The sequence below is a fragment of the Panthera uncia genome, chromosome F2 (genome assembly GCF_023721935.1).
Source record: "Panthera uncia isolate 11264 chromosome F2, Puncia_PCG_1.0, whole genome shotgun sequence".
Classification (NCBI taxonomy): Eukaryota; Metazoa; Chordata; class Mammalia; order Carnivora; family Felidae; genus Panthera; species Panthera uncia.
This window is the reverse complement of record NC_064812.1, coordinates 58,852,259-58,879,771: the sequence shown is the minus strand read 5'-3', so window position 1 is coordinate 58,879,771 and position 27,513 is coordinate 58,852,259. Positions and strand designations below refer to the sequence as shown.

Here is a 27,513-nt window from a genome sequence, read left to right as displayed (position 1 = left end):
CCTCTTCCTTGCCCTTTGAAAGGCTACAGGGATCTGGAGTGGGGTCAGGGCTGTATCTTCTTCCACGCTCATTACTGTCACCATGATTCCATCTCATCCTATTGTTGCAGGTAACACCCCAAAGCCTCTCATCTTTGGAAATCTCTGGATGCAAAGCAGGCTTTCCTTTCTAAATTTAGTTCTGTTTCCAAATGCTAAGGGACTCCTGTAAAGCTCATCCTCAAATTTACCACAGTTTCCTTTGCTCTGATGGAAGCATTAGGTCACTCTGCTGATTTTTCAGCTCAGCAAATGCACACCCATTTCCCTTCTAACAGGCACCCACTACTTTACAGGTAATTTCACTGGATCCCCTTCTCTTGCCTTGGGAGTGGAGGGGGTCAGGTGGCAGGGAGAACAGTTTGAGATGAAGGGGATCTTTTCTTGGGATTCAGAAATGTCAGGACCAATTGGAAGGAACTGAACCTCACAGAAAATAAATTATTGAAGGGAGTAGAGATTCAAGCAGGCCCCAGGCTGGTCAGGTAGCTACGCCTCAGGCATCAAAGAAAAAGGACTATTTCAAGTGTAGCTGTTTCTGTCTTTTAGTCCCCTCACCCAACCCCCAAAGGACTTGTGTCTTAATCCCTGGGTGGGGGTGGAGAGAGCTTTTGGTATAACAAAGAAAGGAAGAGCTGTTTCTACACAAACTCTCTTTGAAACATTGAGAGTACAGAGTTGCATTGTTTTGAGAGCAGCTCACACAATAACAAAGGGGCGGAGAGGCCTGGGCACCTGGAATGTGGAGTGACTGGAGTATTGGGAGTTTGGGCACTCTGGTAGCTCCTGTGCCTCAGTGGTGCCTTGGGTTCTGGCAGTGGTCCCCAGTGCAACTGATTTCTGGCACAGCAGCAGGAGGAGACAGAGGAGAAGGCCTCACCAGTGGCCAAGGAGGGGCATCCAAAGCTTTGGAAGCCTTGGGAATTGGTGCCCTTACCGTCATGTGGGGGTAGAAGTCATATCCAGTGTCAGCTACATTGGTTGACACAACACGTGGCTTTGCTATGCAGGGGAGGAAAGCTAATTTTCCCTCTACCCTTCTGAGTTCTTAGCTGAGACCCCTGTAACAAAAGAGATTAACAAGAGAAAAACAAACTGAAGTTTACTAACATGTATACTTCATATATACATGGGAGATAACCAGGGAAAAATGAATAACTTGCAAGGTAGCTTGGGATTCAGGATTAAAAACCATCTACTTAAAAAATTCATTATTATTATTATGTTTATTTTTTTCTTTCAGTTTTATTGAGATATAATTGACACATGCTATATAGATATAAGGTGTATAGAGTAATGACTTGACATATATATATTTCAAAATGATTACTACAATATAAATACCATCTTAATAGGGAAAGGGGAAGGAAATGTAGGCCTCTTAGAGGAGAGTAAATGATTTTTAGGAAAGATGAGTGGGCCCTTAGAAGGATAGATGGGAGGGAGGGAGGATAGTTTGTGATGAAGTTTATGTGTGGTATCCACTTCTTGTCTCCTCTCCTGTGACAGGGGTCAATCTTTCCTAGATGGTAAAACTCTGGGGGAAGGCGTTCATGACAGTTTAGTTCCTATGGGAAGATGTGTCTTTAGGGCAAAGAAGGGGCGGTTCAGAAAAAGCCCTTGCGTGCATTCGCTGGTTTTCAAGTGCCTGTAGCTCAGGTGCAATGTACCTGAAGGAATAAAGAATATGCCACCCTGAAGTATGACTGTAGAAGTTCAGGACACCCTACCCCAAAATATGCAGCTTTGAGCTACATACTGGGACATTCACACCACAAAAGCAAAGAGACTAATGCTGTCTGAGCAGGGGAAGAGAAAATATCTGTGATGAGTTGTTCTTGACTCCAAGACACAGAAATAATTGTGGAGCAGAGGAAATTTTCAGGGAACTGGAGTTTCCAAAATGGAGAGTGCAGTTTAGTGGGTTACATGTACAGGTAATGGTGATTGACAGTGGAGTTACTGCCATACATGAAGAAAACAGGTATTTATGTATATATATACATATGTCTATGCATATCATTTATCAAGGGAAGAGGAGTCAGGATGGGTACAAAAAGAGTTTCTGAAAGGAGAAGTTCTGGAGATTTGTCACAGAAAAATAGCCCAATGGGCAGGGCGTAATGGGTGACAACTATTAGTAGAAATTAAACAAACATCTGAAACATTTTCTGAGGTTATAGCACTGCTCCTCTTGATGGCTGTTCAGTGAGGCTTACTTTCCACCTGGTTTTGTGCATTTGGCTGGGTGAACTTGAACAACCAAAGCAAAGCAACAGATCCAGAATTTATAGGTTTGGGCTAATGTCCTCTTCAATTCCATAGAGATACCTGCTGGGGAAGTCATAGCCTGGAGTTCATGCTGGCTCACCATGATCCAGTGTGACTGAGAAAAACGGGGCTGGAGTGCATGGGGGAAAAAAGTCTTGAAGAATTTTGTAAATCCTGTCATGTAGTATTGAAGGAATTGGGAGAAATTACATGATGCCATGAAGAGGAAGAAGAGCTAAACAAGCAAACTGAAAGTAGCTTGGATATCTAAGAGGAAGAAAGGTAGTGCTTGGAGACAGCTGTGGTAAAACTTCCTCCACAATTACATTTTCTTCAGAATTACTGGGAACACATTGTAGATATTTTTAAAATAAAATTTAAGGAGGAATAGATGAAAGTTCGAGCCGTCCTGAGAAAACTTGTCCCTGGGTGTGGGCTAACAGTATGGTAGTGAAAAAGCAGAGTTGAAGATAAATTTTAAATGTGAAGCTCCTTTCACTTGACAATAGTATTGAAAAGCCATGGTAAAAAGTAAATTAGATGCTGACTTGTGAGCTCAGATTTGGATTAAGAAAAAATATTTTCTTAAAAAAAAAATACATGGTACCCTTTCCTGGTAATGAGGGTCTTAGAAACATTTTACAAAAAGCCCACACAGGTACTATGCGCTACTCTGAAGTAATTTTTCTGTTTGTCTCAACACTGTTCTCTCTCCTCTGGTTTGTCTTCCCACTTGTGTTCGGTCATGAAGTCAAGGATACTACTCCATTGCCTGCCATCCCAGAGCAGAATGTCAAGTCATCTGGTTCCTCTTCCCCAGATTCCACCACAGCCAGACTTGGGGCTTCCAGTCCTCGCTGTCTGCTGTTCCCACCACCAAGAACATCATCGCTTTTGTTCTATCTACACTCCATTTTTCCTCACCTTGGTCCTTTCTCTTTCTTGCTGCTAGGTTCATCTCTGCATAGGAACAGTTCATGGCACTCCTCTGCTCGTAACCTACAGTGGCTCCTTCTGTCCACTGAAAGAAACCCAAACTCTTTGGCCAAGAATGTAAGGTCCCCGCTTTCTACACTACCCAGGGAGGGGTCCATATGGTGTTGTTCTGCATTCCCATCATAACTTAAAGAGAAATGTTCACAATGGCTGGAGCCCTTGATGTCCTGTAAATGAAGGAGGAGGAGCATGTCCTCAAATTCCTTGCAGCAGGACCCCACTTAGGTGGCACAAACCTTGACTTCCAGATGGAACAGTACATCTATAAAAGGAAATGTGACAGCATCTGAGGAGAACCTGGGAGAAGCTCCTGCTGGCAGCTTGTGCCATTGTTGCCGTTGAAAATGGCTCACGTCAGTGTCCTATCACCCAGGAATCCTGGCCAGCGAGCTGGGCTGAAGTTTGCGGCTGCTACTGGAGCCAGTCCCACTGCCGGCCACTTCACTCCTGGAACCTTCACTAACCGGATCCAGGCAGCCTTCCGGGAGCTAAAACTTGGGGTGGTTAGGATCCCAGGGCTGACCACCACCCTCCCACAGAGGCGTCTTCTGGTAACCCCCCTGCCATCACTCTGTGTAACACAAACTCTCCTCTGCGTCGTGTGGACATCGCCGCGCCTTGCAACAACAAGGGAGCTCGCTCAGTGGGTCTGACGTGGTGGACGCTGGTCCAGGAAGTTCTGCACGTGCGTGACGCCATTTCCCGTGAACACCCATGGGAGGTCACGCCTGATCTCTGCTTCTACAGAGAACCTGAAGAGGTTGAAAAGGAAAAGGCTGTGACCAAGGAGGAATTTCAGGGTGGATGGACTGCTCTAGCTCCAGTGAGGTCACCGCTACTCAACCTGAAGTCTCAGACTGGTCTGCAGGCATAGCAGGTGCCCTCTGTGCCTGTTCAGTTCCCTCCTAAAGCCTGGCGCTCTCAGCCTGCCATGCAGACCGGTGTGCAGCTCCCACTGTTCCGGGCACTGAGTTGGTAGGAACAACCCCGGAGTGGTCTTAAGCTGCTCCTCCACAAAGGCAAACAAAATAGAAATAAGGTTAACAGAAAATAAAAAAATTTCGAAAAGTTAAAAAAAAAAAAGTAAGGTCCTCTACTGCCCCTTGAAGAATTTAAAGACCCGTAAGAATACTTTTCAGCTGCATCTCCCACTGTCTTTCTGCACACAGGTTTAGCTCTGGCCCAAACCCACCAATTTCTATGATATGCTGGCTTGAAACTTTTCCTGATTGTCATGAGGTAGAAGAGAATTCTACTTCTTCTGAATTCTCACAGGACTTTCCTCATGCCCCTTTTGTATGGCGTTAGCCCCGTTTTACATTGTCTTATAATTTGCAAGGAATGTGTTTGATCTCCACTGGACAGCATCTGAGTGGGTCTATACACCTGTGTCTGTCATCTTTGTATCCACTTCGTTCATGTTTTGGACAGAATAATCCCTGAATAAATATTTTAGATCAATTATTTCTGGTGGGTGCAGCTGGGAATATTAGACCAAAACTAGGTTCACTGGTCCAACTCTGTGATAGAATTAAATCTAGGGTTAGTCTTGAAACTAATTTATTGTTCAGATCTTTTAAAAATCAGGCCAAATAAGGGATTGGACTTTAGCTCTTAGGGCATCCTTGAAAGGACTGGGCTCCCTCAGGTTTTTCTCATCTAAACCTCAATTCAGAAGAGTGTCAACATCTTGACCTACTGTGTCTTATCCTTCGAGTTACGAACAATTTTACTGAGTCCTAGAAAAGAAGCCCTAAAGCTGAATGGCTGGAGATATCAGAGTATGAATTAGAATCAAAGATTTGCTATTTATTGGGTTCTGGGCTTTATGTTGGGGCCCCTTTGGATTCCACATGTCCTTTCTGACAGTAATGCCTATTGCGTATGTGATGGCCATGTTTGTATATTTCCTTTTAGTTACTTTGCTTCTCTGTTAGTTCAGGAATGTAAGTGAAGAGGCAGGAGGAGGGGTTGAGGAGCACAACAGTATGATGGTCAACCAGATCTCTCAGATGAAGTTAGAACAGGTGGGAGATAAGCTCCGAATGGCCAGGACCAAGCTCTTTTCTTCAAGTGGGGAAGTAGGGTCACCCTTTCTTTGGCGTGACTCATGATGTGTAGCCAATGTGCTGGCAGCTTCTGAGCGCTGGGCTCATGGCTCTGCTCATCTCTCCCCTTACTTGGTCAACTCCTCTACATTTATGGTTTCTGCTGGTTTCATCAGTGATCATACATCTATCTAGCATCTACTTTTAAAAAATATTTTTTAATGTTTTTATGTATTTTTGAGACAGAGAAAGCATGAGCTGGGGAAGGGCAGAGGGAGAGGGAGGCAGGATCTAAAGCAGGCTCTGCACTGACAGCAGACAGCATGAAGCAGTGCTCAACTCATGAACCATGAGATCTCGACCTGAGCCGAAGTCAGAAGCTTCACCCACTGAGCCACCCAGGTGCCCCTCTCTAGCACCTACTTGACGCAAAGTACTGGAGCAGGTATTGCAAGGAAATAAAGAAGAGTTACAAGCTCTGCCTTTTAGAAGTTTGTAATGTAACTGGGAAAGGAGGCATGTGTCAGATTGAAATATGCATGGGAAATGTCAATAATATAAAACGACATTAAGCATGTGACATAATCATAAGGGGAACCCAGCTACAAAATATTGGTGGTTCAGAGGATCAAATTGACACACACATAAAGAAACACTGTAAACATTGACTTAAGCCACTCTTCTTTAGGACATGACCCAATTCCCAGAAGTTTTTAAGCTTCTCTGAAGAACCCAATAAATAGCAAATCTTTGATTCTAATTCATACTCTGATATCTCCAGCCATTCAGCTTTAGCGCTTCTTTTCTAGGACTCAGTAAAATTGTTTGTAAGGAAACTCGAAGGGTAAGACATAGTAGGTCAGTAGCAGATATTAAAAAGTCTCAGAGTTTCAAAATTTTAAAAATATTTTATTGTCCAAATGAACAGGTATCCATTCTTGTATATTACAAATTAAACCTGGAGCATTTACTTGCTTCTGGCCAGAAAAAGATCCACACATGACTATTAATAGATGTAACAGTCTGGTGTGAAGGCCATCCACCAAGAGGTACTAATTCTCCAGCAAGAATGTCCAAGGCATTCAGTTGACTACCGAAATTAGAAAGGATTTTTTGAATTTAAAATGACTGGTACTTATGAAGAAGTCATAAAATCTATAAAAAACTATCATTCATGCATCTTAATCAACAAACCAGGAAGCAGCAGCCGCAGCCTGAGTTCTAAAGTTGGAAGCCCTAAGGGTTTGTGGTTCGACTCTGGCTAGGATGCCTTCTGAGTATCCTAAATCCCTCTCTCTGAAATAATTATCCTAATGTTACCGACTTGAGGAACATGGAGAACTGAGAAAAGTAGAGACAAAGGAAGTGTTGTAATTATTAGTGAGCCTAATTCTGACATATTTAAAAGGAACCACAAATGTTTCACTGTTTGAAGGGAATTTGCAGACATCTGTCCTTTAGGAGCTAGGCATTCTAGTTTTGGATTGTCTAGACCTACAGTTTCACTGTGCTGAACATTTTTTTTTTTTTTTGTCTGTTTCCCTCTGTGCAATTTAGAATGTGGCCATCAGCTGAATGCACATTTCTTTCTTTTGGAGATGCCTGTTCTGACATCTGTCCCTCTAGTTTGCCTCCAACCACCACTCCCTCCACCTGCTACTGATTTCACTTTCTTTGCTTCCCTCCCTGGCTCTTCTTCCTCCTCCCACCCCTAGGTGAGTGATCCCAAGGAAAAAGGAATCCCCTAGTTTTTTGTCTTGGGCTTCTTGATCAAGCCTCATTGATCTCTTGGTCATCCTACCTCTTCTGGGTCTCCATGGAACAACTCAGCTTTGCCTTGTCTCTCCTGATAGATACATTAGCCTAGATCACTTTTGGTGCAGCTGAGAAAATGCAATAATTCAAAGGGAATTTTTATTTAAATTTTTTATAAGCTTTATTTATTTTTGAGAGAGAGAGAGTGCACACTCATGAGTGGGGGAGGAGCAGAGAGAGGGAGACACAGAATCCGAAGCAGCATCCAGGCTCTGAGCTGTCAGCACAGAGCCCGACACGGGGCTCGAACTCACGAACTGTGAGATCATGACCTGAGCCGAACTTGGACGCTCAACTGACTGAGCCACCCAGGTGCCCCAAGGGAATTTTTATTTAAAAAAATAAAAAGAGGATAAGATTTTTTTTAAAGAAGATATTGAATTAATAGATTCTACATTTTGATCCTGACTTAATCACAGATTTGCCTAGTTAGCATAATTCCTGGATTTTTCTTCCTGGATCCTTTTCCTTTGTGCAGGCCAGCCTGGGGTAGATGCGAGTCTCAGCTGTATGGCTTTTTTGTCTCTTACAGATTCTGGGTAACCTTGCTGCTGAGTCCAGGAAGATTGAACTATTCTTGATCTTGTTTTGTTTGGTTTTGTTTTTGTAAAGTCGCTCACCTTGACTCTAGTTTGTGTTTCTCAAGGACTCAAGAAGTTATTTTATTAAAACAAAACAAACAAAAACAACAACCCAACACTTTTCTTGATTACTATCTTAAAACCTTTTTTTTAATGTTTATTTATTATTTAAAGACAGAGTCAGAGTGTGAGCAAGGGAGGGGCAGAGGGAGAGGAAGACACAGAATCCGAGGCAGGCTCCAGGTTCCTAGATGTCAGCACAGAGCCCGACATGGGGCTTGAACTCACAGAGTGTGAGATCATGACCTGAGCTGAAGTCGTATGCTCAACGGACTGAGCCACCTAGCTGCCCCTTGATGACTATCTTTAATCCAGGGCTGTGGTTGGAGGCATACAAAGCAAAACAAGATAATTGCTGAAGTAGCTCACAGTTTAGCGAGAAAGAGGGACAGCACCCACATAGTTGCAGAATGGGACAAAAACTTTTGGCAGACATTTGACTTTTTTTTCTTTTTCTAACATCCAGACCTCCTTTTTATTCTTGAGGATCTGCGATAGGTTGCAATTTCATGCTAGGCAAGGCCTTCCTCCACGTCATATAAACTATAGAAATTCCTTCATGCCTCCAGCAGGAAAGATGCAGACATGTGACCATGCTCAACCAATCTAATGCTCCTGCCTAGGATTTTGAATAGTAGTGGAAAGAGATAAAGATACAGGAACTGCTGAGAAATGTTTTTAAGGTGGTGGCCTCAGTACTGAGTCCAGAACCTGCATTTGGTTCTAGCCTATTTACCAGTGTTCTCTAGACTTCTAGGTGTTGACACAAAATGAACAAACCTTTTAGAATCTCTAAAAGTAAGAGGGTTTTATTTGAGCCCGAGTGAGGACAGTTGCCAGGAAACACACTTTTCATAGGGAAAAAGGTTCTCTGGAGAATGAACTGTTTTTAAAGGGTTATATGCTTTTTTTTTTTTTCCATCTTGTAAAAGCTTGAAAGATCATCGATTAGCATATAGGCAGGAATCACAAGTTTTAATGTCAAGGAATGCAGGGAGTAGTAGCATTGATCAATGTTTTTATTTTATTTAATTTTTTAATTTTTTAACGTTTATTTATCTTTGAGAGACAGAGAGAAACACAGCATGAGCGGGAAAGGGGCAGAGAGAGGGAGGCACAAAATCGGAAGCAGGCTCCAGGCTCCGAGCTATCAGTGCAGAGCCCGACTTGGGGCTCCAACTCACAAACTGTGAGATCATGACCTGAGCCGAAGTTGGACGCTCAACCGACTGAGCCATCCAGGCGCCCCGCATTGATCAATATTTTAAGGAGAAGATGGTTTTCCTTTAGACTACTCATTTACAAAGTAGGTGCATGATGTATGCTTGGTGGGCCATAAATTAGGCTTTTGGTTTAAACAAAGTTTATGTACAGTCAAGCTGACTTAGAAAAATCTAAAATTACTTCCCGTATATTTCAGGCCAATAGAGGGTTTTTTTCTCTCATCACAAGTACTTAGTCTCTTCCAATGTAAATTTATTTTCTCCTGAAATTATTTAGAATGTTTTTTTTTAATGCTTAAAAAAAAAAACCTTTGATACAGACATTAATAATGAGGAATGTGATGCAGACAACCAGTCCTCAGAGAGAGAAGAAAAATGAACATTGGGAAGAGTCTGGTAAAAATTCCATTAGTATTAGTTAATCATGGACAACTTTTAATATTGTAGGGGTCTGAGGGCAGATGACCCCAAGATGGGCCACTTTGGCATGCAAATTATGCTGAGCTGAAAATAACCAAAACCCAAAAGACTCAGGAAGGAATTTTGACCTCCCCCAACCCTCAACTACCTGAAAGAATTTAGAAGAGGAGCTGCTCCAGGAAGAGAGCTATCACCATAGATAACTGCATTATGATATGAACTAGGTATGATGGACAGAGAGGAGCCTAGCAAGGCCTGTTTGATCAAAGTCCTCTCTCTATCCCATTGTTTCTGAATGGTCCAGCAAATATCTGTTTACCAAACATTTGCTCTTTTACACCTTCCTGTAAATTGCATTCCTTCCCTCTGAAGTGCCGGGCCCCTACCCCTATCTCTTCAGCTCAGGATGATATGTATATCTCATTTTGTCTGTCTTGTAGATTCCCTTATGTTTGAAATTAAATTTCCCCCTGTTAATCTGTCTCATGTCAATTTAATTCTTAGTCCAGTTATAAGAATCTTGAAGGATAGAGGAAAGTTTTTTTCCTCCCCAGCAATATGAAGTGGCAAATACTAATTAAATTATTGTCCATTGTTACCTGCATCGAAGCACTCATTGAAGACAGTATTTGGGGGACCATATTACTGAGGACACAGAATGTGAAGGTGTGATAACTCAAGAGTAGTGGTTGGAATGGGTTCTTCTAGAAAACCTAAAGAAAGAAGAATGATAAACCCAAATACACAAGTCCTCAGCTGAAGGCAGAGATTTCACTCCTTGACTTTCTGTGACCCTACTTAAAAACAAAACAAAACAAAAAATCTCTTACCACCTAAAGCTGCATGGTTGAGGGAGCCCAAAACCAAACTCAAATTTATGTTGCTGAATTACATTAGTCAAAGCTACAGTTTTGTCAAGACTTTTACACAAGTAGCTTTCAAATGTTTTTGACCACAACCCTTACAAGACCTATATCTTACATCATGATCCAGCATGCACACACACATGCACACACACACCTCTCAAGACAACTGAAAAACAAATGTCATGAAATAATAGTTACCTTTATTATAAGCAAAGTATTCTTCTATTTTTATTTTATCTTAAAAATTCTGCTTATAACCAAAAAAATGGAAAAACATTGTGTTACAGAAAGAATTAAAATGAGGAAGTGTGGGAGGATGTGAAGGACTCAGAGAGGTAGCTGGACTCCCAGACTTCAGAGAGACTTCCTTGTCAGTCAAAACAGCTCAGTTTCTCATGTGGTGAAGGGAGGGGACGTACTCTCACTTGAAGATGCTGCAACTCCCTCCCAGTGGGAAACCAGTTCTTCTCAGGCCTTACCCACTCACCACCATCTACCCCCCTCAACCCCACAGGTCCTTAACTCTAAACATGTAACTAGTATCAGACCTCAGCATGCCCCAAGAGCCTGATAAAACAGTTAAGTTGGGAAGGGGAGGCCTCCATAACAAAGAATTATAGGACTATTAATTTCCATCACCAAAATACTAGAGAATGTATGTGGAAATAAATTCTTGATGGGATGCTTCCCAAACAAAGAGGAAGAAATCTAATTTTAAATCAGAATGAGTTTGTTGAAAAGACTTGGCTTACCAGAGATTCTGGGATCAGTGTACTAGTTTTAGCAGCTGAAAGTCATTCCAATTTTTAGCTTGATTAGTTGACCAACAAAAATGGGGCTTCAACAGCAGCTCCCATCAAATGAAACTGAGATACTAAAAATCTTTTGTAAGCAGGTACAGGAAGGAATTCAAAGAGTTAGGGATCCTTGAGTGACTTTATCATGTATAATCTTCCAACCACCAGCTAATTATGCCCCCTCAGGAAGACACAGAGGACCCTCCCTTTGCAATTCCTTGAGAAATACATTATTGAAGGGAGTCCTGGGTTATTGAAAAGCTTGTTAGTGACTGTTATCTGAAGGCCAGAATTGCTTGAAGAGATGTCATTGAAATGGGTCTTTGATTTCAGTGGCAAGATGAAGTTGAAGAGGCCCCATCCAAATGCAAACTGTGAATTTACCACAGTAAACAGCAGATGGGTCATGGCAGTATATTCCATTCAAAATGGAAAAACCGGTTGTTGCCCCTTGCACCCCTACCATTAAGAAAGATAACAGCCGATATTTATTGAATATTTACACAATGTGCCAATCACTGAATCCTCATAACACCATGAGGTAGGTACTCCTATGATCTCCATTTTACAGGGGAGCAAAATGAACCACAGAGGTTAAGAACCTTGCCCAAGATCTTGTGGCTACTAAATTATGGAGCTAGAATTCTATTTGTGGGCTGCTTGACTCCACAGTCCATACTATATAGTATCCAAATGTTTGACTTTAAAGGCAACCTATGCCCAAAGGTGGATTTGCCATGAAGCTATTCAAGATTAAGCTTCTGCATGGGCTCTTTCATGACCCTCTTCTGCATGGGCTTTTTCTGAGGCTTTGGGAGGGCCCTAGGAATGTGCTTATGTGTTTTTTGTAAAATTTGCAAAAGATATTTTAACTGCAATTCATTATGACTGCTATGTTTTTTTACTGTGACTCCTTCGTCTCACTCTCCTGTGTGTCCAGTGGTTTTGGAGGGGCTGTGAGCATTTTTAGGACCAGGGTAAGGGGAAGTTAAGTTGGGGATTCATTTTGTTTAGTGGGATATATTTCTGTGGTTTGTAGCCACTCTGCTGTATCCCATCTAGGGTGCCAAAATACATTTAGTTGTCATGTCTCTTTAGGCTTCTTCTGGCTGTAACTATTTCTCAGACTTTCCTTGTTTTAGATTGCCTGATAGTTTTGAGAAATATTGGTCAGGTATTTTACAGAACGTCCCTCAGTTGGAATTTTTCTTATGGTTAGATTGGGCTTATGTATTTTTGTTTTGGAGAAAGACCACAGAGGTAAGAGGCCATTGTCATTACATCATATCAATATACTTATCAACATGATTTTTCACTGTTGATGTTTATCTTGATCGCTTAGCTGAGGTAGTGTTTGCCATGTGTCTCCACCATAAAGCTAGTTTCTTTTCCCTCTTTCAATACTATAGTCTTTGGAAAAAGTCCCTAGGCACAGCCTATCCCTAAGGAGTGGGAAGTTGTGCTCCTCCCCCTTGAAGACAGACTATACAAATTATTTGGAATTCTTCTGCACAGGACGCTGGTCTCTTCTCTCTAATTAATTAATTAATTATATTATTATCCTCTATACATATAGACTCTTGTATATTTATTTTATAGTTTGGATTGTAATCCAATACTTTTTTTTTTTTTTAATTTTGTGACCCAAATTGTTCCAGCTTTGGACACTGGGACTGTTTCAGTTGGCTCCTGTGTCCCTTTGGCATAAGTAAGCACTTTCTTACTCTGTGGCAGAACCAGATCCTCAAGCTCTTATTTTCAGTCCTAGAAACAGCCATTTCTCCAAGGAGTCATAGTTCCTTTTACAGGAGAAACCACAATTTGGAGTTTAGGTGTTCTTTGTGCTGCTGGGGTGTTATTGCTTCTACATGGCATGTTAAAAAAAATTTTTTTTAATGTTTGTTTATTTTTGAGAGACAGAGCATGAGCAGGGAAGGAGCAGAGAGAGAGGGAGACACAGAATGGGAAGCAGTCTCCAGGCTCTGAGCTGTCAGCACAGAGCCCAACAAGGGGCTCGAACCCACAAACCGCAAGATCATGACCTATGCTGAAGTTGGATGCTTAACCGACTGAGCTACCCAGGTGCCCCAAGATGGCATATTTTTTAAGGGCTACAGACTAGAAGCATCATTGTCACTTGAAGACTTGTTAGAAATAGTCATAGGGATGCCTGGGTGGCTCAGTTAAGTGTCTGACTTCGGCTCAGGTCATGATCTTGTGGTTAGTGGGTTTGAGCCCCTCGTTGGGCTCTGTGCTGACAGCTCAGAGCCTGGAGCCTGCTTTGGATTCTGTGTCTCCCTTTCTCTCTGTTCCTCTCCTACTCATGCTCTGTCTCTCTCTGTCTCTTAAAAAAGAAATAAAACATTAAAAAAATTAAAAAAAAAAAGAAATAGTCATAGGCCCCAGACCCACTGAATTAATATCTACAGTTTAACAAGATTGCCAGGTGATTTATATGAGTATTTAAGTTTGAGAAGCACTGGCCAAAACTCAGCCTCACAGTCCCAACTGCAAGGGAAGCTGGAATTGTGTGCCCAGAAGAGGGGAAAAAAATGTAGTAAACATACTGTGCTGTCTCTGCAATTGTTTACTCAAGTATTTGCTCAGTATTGGTGATTTGTTCGGATAATTTATGCTTACAACACCTGTTTTATTTTTGTTCTTGCTCTTCCATTATATATATGCATTGTTGCACTTTTGCTTATGTGGGTTTTATATATGTATATATATACTTATTCATCACATACTTATTCATCACATACTTATTCATCAACTATCTGCTATGTTTCTGACACTGTTCTGAGTGCTGGGGTTACACAGTAAAGAGATAAACATTCTTGTCTTTAAACAGCTTTAATTCATGTGGTGGAGGGCATTGGGAAAAAAAAATGTATGTGTTAGGTGTGGTTAACTGTTGTAAAGAAAAATAAGGCAAGTCAAAGGGGTAGAGAGTAATGGAGGGAATAAGGGAAGATTGCTGACTGAATAGGATGACCAGGTCATCTGAGTAAAGATCTGCACGAAGTGAACAAGTGGGGTCTGTGGCTATTTGGGGACATTTCAGGCAAAGGGAATACTAGCAGTGGTCTTCTTAATAGCCAAAAACCATTTATATTAAAAATTTCCATCTAAGTTCCAAAGTCCGGTATCAAAATATTCAGGTGTTGAAAACTTTTGGATCTTGGACTGAGTTTTATTTGTTTCCATCCGGATTTTGGGCAACATATAGATCCTACTATGGTGTCACGGCCTCTTTTGTCATCAGTGCCTGTGAGTGCCTTTTTGCTTATATGGGTTATATGTATAGATATTTATTACATTGAACATTAAATCTAGGAAGTATTTTATTTATTAACTCGCTTAAAAATAACCCATTACATATTAACATAAACAACAGGCTTTTTATGAAAATATGTTTTTCAAAACAAAACCAGAATTTAATGAGAAGAATGGCATTGTTGCATTTTTGCATATCTCTTGGATGTCTGGGGTAATGGAAACCAGCTGAATTCCTCTGTCTGCTTCTGCATCCAAAGTGTTGCAACGTCCCAGGTCACATAGCATCTGGAAAACTTCAATTTATACCTGTGAAAGAATATGAGTAAAAAGGACAAATAACAGGTTAGCATTATTACAAAACAGTTTTGACCTCACAGACCCCCCTCAAAACGTCTTAGGTACCTCCAAGAGTCCCGAAAGCATAGTTTGACAACTTTTCACTTACCGTATTCCAGCCTCAGTACTCCACCTTGGGTGAGCCATTAAATTTTCTGTGCCTGAATTCCTTCATTTTTATTTTTATTTAAAAAATTTTTTTAAATTTATTTTGAGAGAGAGAGCGAGCGAGCAGGAGAGGGGCAGAGAGGGAGAGGAGAGAGAGATAATCCTAAGCACAGAGCCTGAGGCAGAGATCCATGCCACACCAAGTGCTGGATGCTTAACCAACTGAGCCACCCAGGCGCCCCCTCCCCACCATTTATTAAAAGGGAGAGGATAACACTGCTTACCTTGAGGAGTTGACATGACACTCACTTAGAGCTGTGTCTGGTACAGATAAAACTCAATAGTCATTAGCACTATATTTAAATTTTTTAAAAAATATTTATTGTTGACAGAGAGAGCATGAGCGGGGAAGAGGCAGAGAGAGAGGGAGACACAGAATCCGAAGCAGGCTCCAGGCTCTGAGCTGTCAGCACAAAACTCTACACAGGACTCGAACCCACAAACGGTGAGATTGTGACCTAAGCTGAAGTCGGATGCTCAACCGACTGAGCCATCCAGGCGTCCCAGCATTATATTTAAATACAGAAGTTGATTATGACTTTTTTTGAGCTGTGATATTTTTCACAGACAGTATTTCATTTTGTGCTACTTCCTTGGCCAGAAATTCATCCCCTGCTTAAAATCTTCTGGTTATGGAAAAATTAGGCACAGGTGCCAAAAGTATTAAAAACTCACACACTGCTGTTTTCTTTTTCTGAACAAGATTTTTTTTCCCTCACTGTATTTTAAGGTCCATTAACATTTTTTTTGTATTGATAATCTCTTTGTGATCAGGACTGGGGAAAACATGTCCTCCTTCTACCCAAGAGAAATATGCCTGTACATGATGATTCTTCAAACACAGATTTCATTTGCTATTTTTCCTCGCCAATGATCTGAATTCCTGAGAAGTCCAAGAACAAAACTGCCTTCAACCACGGTAATAGTTCCTTAGGGATCATTGACCTTCAGTGCTTCTGACGCTTATAACCATTTGGCATATTTGATATAATTGTCGTGAAAGCAAGGTGAATTTGAAGTGCCAGTCAAGAACATTAGCATAGCACGTTGATCTTTCCCCCACCATGTTCAGATTGCAGCGATTTCTCTCTGAATTCAGGATGTTTGGCATTTTCAGTCTGTGGTTTGGTTTCACCATGTGAATTAAAATGAAAACGCTTCACGTCACGTAAGCAACAGATGTTCTATGTGTGCAAAGTTGTGTAGTCTTGTAATAACTATCTTAAATGTGAAAGAACTTCAAACGATAATAATACTAGGTTAATCCAAGAAGCATTAGCAGTCTCCTCCTCACCCACCCTGAAAAGGGAAGCATTTATGTAACTAATTAGTTTACCATAGTAAATAATCCACTGACATTTATAAGAAGCATTCCTATTGGAGCCTCGAGTAAATATTATGTTACATGTTAAACTATAAATAGGATGAATTGTGGTCCCAGGCCCAGGTTTAAAATGCTACGGAAAATAAGTGAGCTCCATCTGGGTAAAATGGGTGTTACACGTCCTCCATACACAAGTGTCCAATTGCCCAGCTCGGGTTCCCTATAGCTGCTGTGGAAACTTGACGATTCATCTCACTTTCCAGCGCAGCTCTGCAAGGTAGCTAAAAAAGAGTGAATGTTTCTCTTGGGGGAAAAAAAAAAAAACCCATAGAAGAGGAAAGAAAACAAAGTTTGTAACTGACTTATGGAAGGCGATTCTCTCTAGCTTTAAGTGAATGGTGAAAACAGCATTTCCTACATAAGGCAATTTTGAGTTTCTGCTTGCAGCTTAGATGATTTGAAAAGTTTATGCAAGGAAATCATGATGCTCCAGATCATTTTATTACACTTTATCTTAGCCTCGAAGATCTGTGCATTTAGTGATTTTCTTCAAAGCTGCACATCAGGTATAGCAAGAATAAAGCCCAGAGTAGAAAAGTGGATGATGGAACAGGATCTCTACATAGAGAAAGCTTCTCAGGGCCAGAGATTTATGTGAAGCATAAAGCAGGTGCTCAATTTAAGGAAGGCCTAATTAAGAGGGAGCGAGGAGGGGAATAGAAAGGAGAACCAGTATTTTTAGGGCTCACCCAGGCATAGCCAAAGAAGCAGCTGCCTTTCCAGAATATAAGAAAGCACTCACTTGCCCCATTCCTGAAATTCCTACCATGAGAGCCAGACGTTCAAATAAAATCTTTCTCTGTTGAATGGTCACATTCCTGTGTGTGGCAACATATTGATCCATTCAACTCATTGATTCAACATTTCTTCTGACTCATGAATTTTTCTGGAAATGTAAAGATGTCAGAAAAAGAAAAAAGTTGTTTTCTGTCTTGAAGAAGTTCACAGTCTAGTGAAATAGATAAGAAAACAAATGGGACTGTCTTAGTCAGTTTGGACTGCCATATCAAAATACCACAGACTGGGTGGCTGAACCAACAGACATTTATTTCTCAAAGTTCTGGAGCCAGATCAAGGTGCTGGCAGACTCTGTTCCTGGTAAGGCTTCTCTTCCTGGTCGTGTCTTCATGCGGCAGTGAGAGAGAGAGAGAGAGAGAGAGAGAGAGAGAGAGAGAGATTGTGCGTGCACTCTAGTGTCTCTTCCTCTTTCTATAAGGACACGAATCCCATCCTGAGGGTCTCACCCTCATGACCTCATCTGTACCTAATCATCTCCCCAAAATCCCACCTCCAAACACCATCACACTGGGGGGGGGGTAGGGCTTCAACATGTGAATTAGGGGGAGGGACACAAACTTTCAATTGACAACAATGACATTAGTGGGAGATGATTAGGTTCAGATAAGGTCATGAGGGTGAGACCCTCATGATGGGATTAGTATCCTTATAAGAAGAAGAGACACTAGAGAGTGTGTTCTCTCTCTCTCTCTCTCTCTCTCTCTCTCTCTCTCTCTCTCTCTGCCACACGAAGACAGGGGCAGGAAGAGAAGCCTCACCAGGAACAGAATCTGCCAGCACCTTGATCAGCCACCCAGTCTATGGTATTTTGATATGGCAGCCCAAACTGACTAAGACAGTCATCATTTGTTTTCTTACCTCTCTCTCCCTACTTCACTAGACTATGAACTTCCTTAAGATGGGAAACATACTTTCCTACGTCTGAACAGTTTAATAAGAGAAACAAGTAAACAGGCCAATGTAATGTTGTAAGTGCTGTTAGAGGAATACATCATATTATAGGAACATACTATAAAAGCTATTTGGAGGGCACCTGGGTGGCTCAGTTAGTTAAACGTCCGAGTCTTGATCTTGGCTCTCAGGTCATGATTTCATGGTTTGTGAGACTCAGCCCCATATTGGGGTCTGTGCTGACAGCAGGGAGCCTGCTTGGGATTCTCTCTCTCTCTCTCTCTCTCTCTCTCTCTCTCTCTCTTTCTGCCTCCCGCCCCCCCCCACGTCACAGCACCTCCCCTCTCAAAATCAATAAATACACTTAAAAAAATTAAAAAAATAGAAGCCATTTGGCCAAGATGAAGAGAATGAAGAATAAGAGAATGAAGAAAACAGAATTTTAAGATACTTTCATCATATACAATGTTATATTTTTATTTTAAAAAATGTTTTATTTACTCTTGAGAGAGAGAGAGAGAGAGCAAGTGGGGGAGGGGCCGGGAGAGAGAGGAGACAGAGAATCTGAAGCAGGGTCTGAACTATCAGCACAGAGCCCCATGTGGGGCTGGAACTCACGAGCTAGGAGATCATGGCCTGAGCTGAAGTTGGATGCTTAACTGACTGAGCCACCCACGTACTCCATAGCTGTTATATTTTTATATTTCCACTTCCAACTAAAATCATTTTAATATTTTTTGATAGAAAAGGATAGTTAGGTGATTACCTAAATTATTAAATAGCTGTACTACAGATAATGCCCACCTATGTGGTCCTGTGCTTTGGGGACATTCTATAGAATTGGATATTTCTATGTAGAAAGGCAAAAGTGGTACCTAAGGTGGTAGAAAGCTAAGTGGAGAAATAATTGTCTCTACAATAGTTCCCTCTGATTTGGGTGAAGCTTTTGGATTTGGGTGAAAAAAATTCAGGTGTTCAAGACATAATTAAGAAGGGAAAGGGGGGCATGTCAATGTACGCAAATAACCAGGGTACTGTGGTCTGAATAGGTCCCCTCAAAGTTCATATATGAAAATCCAAATCCTAAAGATGATGGCCTTATGAGGTGGGGCCTTTGGGAGGTGGATAAGTCATGAGGATGGAGCCTTCATGAATGGAAATAGTGCCCTTATAAATGATCCCTTGCCCTTTCCCTTGTGGGGACATAGCAGGAAGGCACCAAAGATGAACAAGGAGAACAAGTTCTCACCAGAATGTGACCAGGCTGGCACTTTGATGTTGGACTTCCAGCCTCCAGAATCATGAGAAATAAATTTCTGTGGTTATAAGCTACCCAGTGTGGCATTTTGTTAGAGAAGCCCAAGCAGACTAGGACAGAGGGTCACCAGTTACCAGGGCCTTCACTGCCCCTCATACCTGGTGATTCCTTAGGGTGTGCCAAAGCCCTTCCCTGTGAGCCGGCCCATGGAAATCCCCTGGCATGAAGGATGTTCTTTGCCATCTGGCTTCTGTTACCCCTAAAGAGATGGAAGGGAGGCTACACCCAATATTAATGACCTCAACTGATACTCCCATAGTACCAATAGGCTTAGAAGAAAGAATACAAGGAGTGACAATAAAGTCACAGTAAATGTCCTCTGTTGGAAAACTAACTCCACATGGCTTTCAAGGGCTGATGTGCCCCCAGTTGATGGATTCCCTTACATGGAATCTTGCTGGGATGTGAAGAAGGCTGAGTGAGGGCCGCTGCAGGATACCCTTGGCAATCCTTGTGCTGGGGAGTGTGTGCCTTCTGCACGGCTCTGATTAACTCCCCGCATGAAGAGCTGACCCGGCAGGGCAGAGCTGGTACTCACATACCCAGGGAGCCTTGGTTTCTGATCAGAGGATCATCTTTTAATTCTCTGAAACCACATTGGGACATAGCATCTTCCTGAGGTTGTACAAGGTGCTGGATATTTAAGAGTTCCTCTCCTGTTTTGGTTCCTTTTGTCTAGTACATCTGTTTGGGGAGGGATTCCAGGTGGCAGGGATGGGCTGAGATAGAGACTTCCAGTAGGAATACTTAGGGTCCCCAGGGTTACTCCACACATGGTGGCTTTGATGAATGCCCTACCCAGGTGCCTCGAGGACTGAAGGAGGGGCTGCGGAAGGCTACTTAGTGTCCTGCTCTGGGCTTGACCCTGGTCTACCAGCTTTTCTGCTCATCAGTACTCTGCTACCACTCCATGCCCCCTCCAGGTGCTCCAGCCAGAAAGGAGGTGAGCGTGCAGCACCATTTTCCAGGAAGCTCTCATTCAGTAACCTCTCCCTTTGGGAGGGATCATCAAGGACAGCACCTCTTGCCTCCAGAAGATTCCTATCTCACTCTAAAACCCAGATTTCTTGCCATGGCTTCCTGTGCCCTAGCCCCTGCAGATCTCCTTGCTGTCACTCCCTTCATTCCTTAATTCACATCAGCCTTGCTGGCTTCTTGGATGACGTGGAATGTGACTGGTGTTATCCTGTCTCTGAGCATGTGTGCTCGCTGTTCCTTCTGCCTGGGTTTGTTTGCAAGCCTCACTCTCTTAAGGGCTTCGTTCCAGTGTTTGTTCAAGGGTCTTATCGGAGACCATCCTAGCTAAAGTACTACCTTTTCTCCTCTCCACATCACCTCTCACTGTCTACCTGCATGTATTTCTTTTCCTGGCACTTCCTACCATCTGACATATGTTGTGTTTGATATAATATGACAAGTGCCTCATCACTGAAATGCAAGCTCTTCAAGAGCAGCTACTTGGCATGCCTGGGGCCTAGAACAGTGTGCAGTGCATAATAGGAACAGTCAGAAATACTTTGGGATGCTTGTTGAGTGGGTAAGGGTGGTTTTCTTAAAGAACCCCCCCCCCAAAACACAACTGTACCTTCACTGTCTCTGTGTGCTCACCTCTGTTCCCTCTCCAACCCACTGCAGTGAAGTTTTCTCCTTGCTTGAACAATGACTTCTTAACATTCACCCAGCCATTTTCAGCCTTATTTGACTTGACCTTTCTGAAGCAATTTATGCTATGAAAAGAGTATTAGTAACTTTGGAGCCAGATAGGTTTGGCTTTAATCCCATTTCACCACTGGTAGCTATGTAATCCTGGGCAAGTTATTTCTCCTCTCTGGGATACAATTTCCATTTTAGTTAAATTAGGAAACTAATACTCACTCATGGGATTTTTCCAGGAGCATTAAGTGAGAGAACATATGTAAAACTCCTGGTACAGGGTTGGGTACTGAATCAGAGCTCAATCAAGGTTCACTCCATTGCTTACTTCCCTTTTCTGCTTCTGTACTCCTCTCTATTCCTTCTTTTCATCTCTGGTTACTTCTTTGTTTCCCTTGTACTTTTCTTTATCCTTCTCCCACCCCTGGAACTATTATTCCCCAAGGCTGTCCTTAGCCTTGTCCTCCTCATCTGCTGTGTGCTCCCTGAGTTATCTCGTCCACACCTGTGACCCCAGCTACCGTCTGTATATCAGTGATTCCAAGATCCATAGGCCTCCATAGTGCTCCAAACTCCTATCTCCCACCTCCTGTCACCCCTGCACCAGATGTCCCACTGTTGTCTCTAGCTCAACATGTTTAATCTCAACTCGTTAACTCCCTTCCTCCTCTAGGCTCTGCTCCTCCACTGCAGAGAAAGGCAACTTCTTCCCAGTTGCTGGAAATAATTTCTAGTTTCTAAATACCCTTCAAGCAGTTTACCCTCTTTCCTGCTCTCTTAATTGCAACTCTCACTTACTTGACTGCCATTGTTTTTAACTAGTCTCCCCATTCAGTATACCCTCTTTTCTAGATAATCCTCTTTATAAACTTCCTAAAATAGAAATGTGATACATCACTTCTTTTTAAAAACAAAATCACTGAATATTACCTGTCACCTTTAAGACCAAGTTCAAACTCTTTAGCATGACAGATAAAGTTTCATGAATTGGCCCCAAATGTGGGGATCACAGCCCCCCCTGCTTCTGCCTTAGGTTATTCCTTTCACCTGGAACACCCTCGTCTTCCCTTCTGTCCAGTTGGCAAATTTTGCTTAGCCTCACAGTACTCAGTGTAAACACCACCTTCTCTTTAAACCTTTATTGACTTTGCCAAGCTGGAGAAAGTACCTGCCTGTGGAGTCCCTCCACTCCCACACATTCTTATTTTAAGACTTACCGCACTCCACTGTAACCCATTGATTTCCCTATTTCTTGTGTGGTCCTACAGACTGGAATGTCACTGGAGGCATTTACCACTGTTGCCCTCACAGTTAGCACAGTGCCTGGCCCTCAGTAAAGAGAGGGCCAGTGAAGAGAGGGGTTAGTGCTTATTTTAGTAGAGCAAACCGGCAGTGGCCTAGCTCATCCTTTAGAGCATTGACCCTGTTGATAAATGCAGCTTTGCCTTAGTCTTGAACCAGTGTTTCCCTATCACATGTCGTGTGTGATCTGGTTCTAGACTTGCTTTAGGCTTCCATTGTTGTTTGTGTCTTTTAGAATTAGCTCACTTTTTCTTGTGAATCTAATTTGATGGAGTACGTGGAAGTGGTTCATCCACAAGTTCCTCTCAGACTCTGATAGGTCACAATTACTTCTAGTGGGAATAGAAACTCGGGGGCCCTCGGGGCGCCTGGGTGGCTCAGTCGGTTGAGCATCCGACTTTGGCTCAGGTCATGATCTCGCAGTCTGTGGGCTCGAGCCCCGCGTCGGGCTCTGTGCTGACAGCTCAGAGCCTGGAGCCTGCTTCAGATTCTGTGTCTCCCTCTCTCTCTGACCCTCCCCCGTTCATGCTCTGTCTCTCTCTCTCTCTGTCAAAAATAAATAAACAATAAAGAAAAATTAAAAAAAAAAAGAAACTTGGGGGCCCAAAGTCATGTTGCACGTCTGCCACTATGCAGTTTGCACAAGTCACATAGCCTCTGAGCTCCACTTTCCTCTTCTGTAAAATGGAAGAATAGTCTTCTTTTTTGAAAATAAGTTTTAAAAATGTATTTATTTATTTTGAGAGGGAGAGAGAGAGAGAGAGGGAGAGAGAGAATCCCATGCAGGCCTCACGCTTAGCGTGGAGTCTGACACAGGGCTTGATCTCATGACCCCAAGGTCAGACCTGAGCCAGAATGAAGAGTCTGATGCTTAACCAACTGAGCTACCAGGTGCCCTTGGAAGAATATTCTTCTAGATATTTGTGAGGATTAACTGAAGGTACACAAAAGTACCAAATGCAAGGCAATATTGTTAGGGTGTTGTACCACATGTTTCTACATTTTATAGCATCTTGAAATAAAGAGAGACACATGTCACATGGCTGCCTGGTCTAGCTATTTTGAATGAGGAGAGACCGAATCAAAAATCATGGGTGAAGTCGTGGGGAAATAATGCAGTCCTTAAATAACTCGGAGCATTCAGAACATACCAGAAGATTCTAAGAGAAGTGGTCTAAGAAGCTCTTTTCTTGAAACCTGGACAAGCTGAAATGGAATTTCCTGGGGTGGGGCTGTGAAAACTGGGATGTGTCTGCTTGCTGGGTCTCTCTGAGCTCTGTGCTAGATGAGTTCAGGGCGTTGTCCTGGTACATTCTGCCAACGACCTCTTCTGAGACCATCGGCAATCACTGATGAAGATGTTGCTGTTGCAATTTAGAAATCCAGGAAGCCCCTAAAGAATGTTCCCAACAGAAATTCCCGGAGGTTGTCTGACTTAACAGCTACAGAAATGAATTGGGAGACAGGAGGCCAGAGCAGGAATGGAGCCATCTATGGACAGACCAGTCTGTTTGGAAAGACTTACCAAGTAACTGTATGTGTCAGGCCCACTGTCAAGTTCTGGAAATATAAAGATGAATAGCAAATAGCTTGTGCTTGTAGTGGAAGAAGTTGGAGGAGGAGTTTGGTATCACCAGGGTCTATAGGAAAGGATTTCCCCAAGGAGACAGGGTCCTTCCCTCAAAGGCTGAACACCACTGAACACTGCAGAAAGGAGACCAAGGCTGCTCTGGGATAGGATGTGTGAGGAAGCCTGGCCTGGGCCCCTCTCTCTGCAGCCCGTTCCCAATAACTGTGCATGGCAGGACATCTGTTCTTCTGTCTCTACACCATGGTGGCCTGGTTGCCTCCCAGACCACTGGTATGGTCTGAGCTTTGAACAGCCTGAGAGAATTCTTGTTATGGTTCTATCTGATAGGCACCAATCACTCTCCCACTTAGAGATAACTTCCCCAGAGGTGCTTGGGTGGCTCAGTAGGTTAGCATCTGACTCTTGATTTTGGCTCAGGTCATGATCTCACAGTTGGTGAGATAGAGCCCTGCTTTGAGGTCCACGCTGACAGTGCAGAGCTTGCTTAGGATTCTCTCTCTCCATCTCTGTCTGCCACCCACCAAATAAACGAGTAAACAAACAAAAAAAAAAAAAAAAAAAAAAAGAAAGAAATGTGGAACCTACCTGAGTGGCTTAGCTGGTTAAACATCTGACTCTTGGTTTTGGCTCAGGTCATGATCTCATGATTTGTGAGTCTGAACCCTGCATCAGACTCTGTTTGGGATTCGTTCTCCGTCTCTCTCTGCCCCTCTCCTGCTCACACTGTCTCTGTCTCTCTCAAACTAAATAAACTTAAAAGAAAAGACATAACTTCCCCCAGAGACTTGTACCATCTGAACTTCCACTATACAAACCCATTCCTTCAGACTCTCAATGAATGATCATTTGAAATGTGAATAATTCTGCAAATATGAATAATAGCTAATATCTACTGATGTTTCCTCTGTGAAACTCTGGTTTAAGGGCTTTACAACGATTAACTCATTTAATTCTCTTCACAACCTGATGAAGTAGGTATTTTTATTATCCCCATTTTGTACATGATCAATTAAGTAACTTGTCCAAATCAGGTCACACAGCTAGAAAGTGGTAGAGACAAGATTTGGATCCAGGCAGACTGGCTCCAAAGTCGTACTATTAATCACCATTCTATTCTAGAAAGAGCAGCATTGAGCTTTATTAGCAATTAGTTCCTTAATTTAAATTATGGTAGCCAGTCTTTAATTAATATTTGTGATGTTCCAGGTACCACACTAAGTGATTTTTGCTTATTATTCCATTTATTATTAATAAAACCCAATAGGGTAGTATCATTGGCATTAGCATTTTACAGATGAAGAAAATAAAGACAAGTTGAAGTCACATAAAGCAGGAAATACAGAGACAGGACTTGAAACAAGGTGGCTTAATTTCTAAATCCACGTGTGCAACAATGCATTAGACTGTGAAGTATAATTGGGTGAGAGCAGACACCTGTGAACTGGAATGCCCTATAGAAAGTTTTTTCATGGGGCGCCTGGGTGGCTTGGTCGGTTAAGCGTCTGACTTCGGCTCAGGTCATGATCTCACGGTCCGTGAGTTCGAGCCCCGCGTCGGGCTCTGTGCTGACAGCTCAGAGCCTGGAGCCTGTTTCGGATTCTGTGTCTCCCTCTCTCTCTGCTCCTCCGCTGTTCATGCTCTGTCTCTCTCTGTCTCAAAAAAAATAAATAAACGTTAAAAAAAATAAATAAAAAAAAGAAAGTTTTCTCAGGGAGAGGGTGGTTCCTGTGGGGAAAGCCAGTTCAAGGGCTCTGTGGTGCTCTTGGGGGGAAACGGATGTGGAGCAGGGTGGAAACAAACTTTTTTACTCTTCACCCTAACCTGGGGCTAACTCTGCCCTTTGTTCAGCTCAGAATTTGGGGGCTATATTTACTAAAGCTACTTGGCCTACTTAAGAGGCCAAACATACTATAATTGAACTTTAAAATCTGAAAGGTTAAGGATCTTCATTCCCAACATCCTATCCAATGCCATATGTAAGTTCACTGATAGACACCAACTATCTCTCTACTTGTACATTTTCATTCATAGGAACTCATGGCTTCTCAAGACAGCCATTGCTTTGTGAGAGCTCTCTATTGCTGCTAAGTTATTAATCTGAAGTTTGCCTTCCTGCAACTACCTGCTTGGAACTAGACAAGTTGGGTCCTTATGTTTTGCATCCATCTGTCTCATTTCACATCATTTCCACTTTGAGGGCTCCTTGCAGGCAATCTAAAAAGCTTTGCTTTCTGCTGCCACAGGACCTTTGCTCATGCTGTTTGCTTTGCCTGGAAGGCTCTCTCTTCTCTCTTCCAATCCATTTTGTGAATTTTGACTCTTCCTTTCACCTCAATTCAATCATTTCTTCAGGAGAGCTTTCCCTATTTCCCCTGACTTGGTGAGATCTCCTAGTTGTATACTTTCAGAATATCATAGTCTTAGATTAAGTTCTCTAAAAACAGAGCCTGAGGTGGGAATATGTGTGCTCATAATTTATTGAAGGAGTGCCCTCAGGAAAACTGGAAGGGAGAGAAGGAAGCAAGATTCTTGTTGCACAAGAATGTGATTTTGGGCAAAATCTTGATTAAACCTGATCTGGAAGGAAGCTCTGTAGGGTAAACTGAACTGAAGTCTGTCCTGCTTTGAGGAAAACATGGAGGCATCTGTACTCCCACCTCAGTCAGTGAGTGGCCATGGGCTGCTGGGGTGGGTTAATTTCCAAGCTCTTCCTATAGGAGATGTCAATGGACAATCCTCTAGAGAAGGGCACAGGTTGAGGCTTTAGGTAAAAACTAGCCACAGCAGCTGGAGGGTGAGCTCACCTACCAAACAAGTAAAAGATATCTCAGAGGTCTGGGTGGGGGACCCACAGGGGATGCTGCAATCAGAACTTCCTTTACACAGAGCATGTGCAAGAAAGACTTCTGCGTTTACATGTGTGATTATTTGATTGAAATGTGTCTCTTCCCTTGGGCCATAATCTCTTTGTAGACAGGACCTCCATCTTTTTTGCTCTTACAGTTTCCATAGTGCTGAGCATAGGGCTTGTAGATAGTTGGTATTCAGTAGGTATTAGAACGTATTAGTAGTTGAGTAAAACATGGATCAACAAATGAATGTATGAAGCCTACCTCCTCTTTCAGATGATAGCTATCTCTTTTACTTCCATACCTGTTTTCCTATTTATCAGCTTTGGGCACTTTCAACTCCCTTCTGTCTTACAGAACCTTTTCCTTTCTGACTTTCTTGAATTACATTTTCCATCCTAAGAATCCTACATCTTGGTCATTAACAAGCCAGGGTGCACAGACATTCCTTAAGTGCTTGTTCTCAAGAATGGTGTCAGCCTGCCTTATAACAGCTCCTTATTGTTAAAGGCCTCAAGGAAAGAGAAAAACAGCAGATATAATTTAGATCAAGGTATGTTCCCTCAATGTTCCTTTCTGGGTATCACGGGAAAGAGTGGTGAATGATATTTTTGTTCTCTAGGAAAGTCCTATGGTAACTTCCCATTGATCTTTTGCTATCTCTTACTACCCTGCCTTATACTATTTAGATTGTTGAGGATTTTTATTAATTCTTGCCAATCTGTCCATTGGTTCATTTAATTAGTCAAATCCCACCTGTTGCCATATAGATTGTTGTTGGGGGAGATCAGGGCCCCAGAGGCAATGGGATGAGAAAAAGCTAATTTT

At 42.4% G+C, this 27,513-nt stretch overlaps 1 pseudogene; it reads left to right on the top strand.

Annotated features, from left to right (window-relative positions):
• Window positions 1–2,915: 2,915 nt before the first annotated feature.
• Window positions 2,916–4,894, top strand: LOC125924967 (40S ribosomal protein SA-like; annotated as a pseudogene).
• The last annotated feature ends 22,619 nt before the right edge of the window (window positions 4,895–27,513 follow it).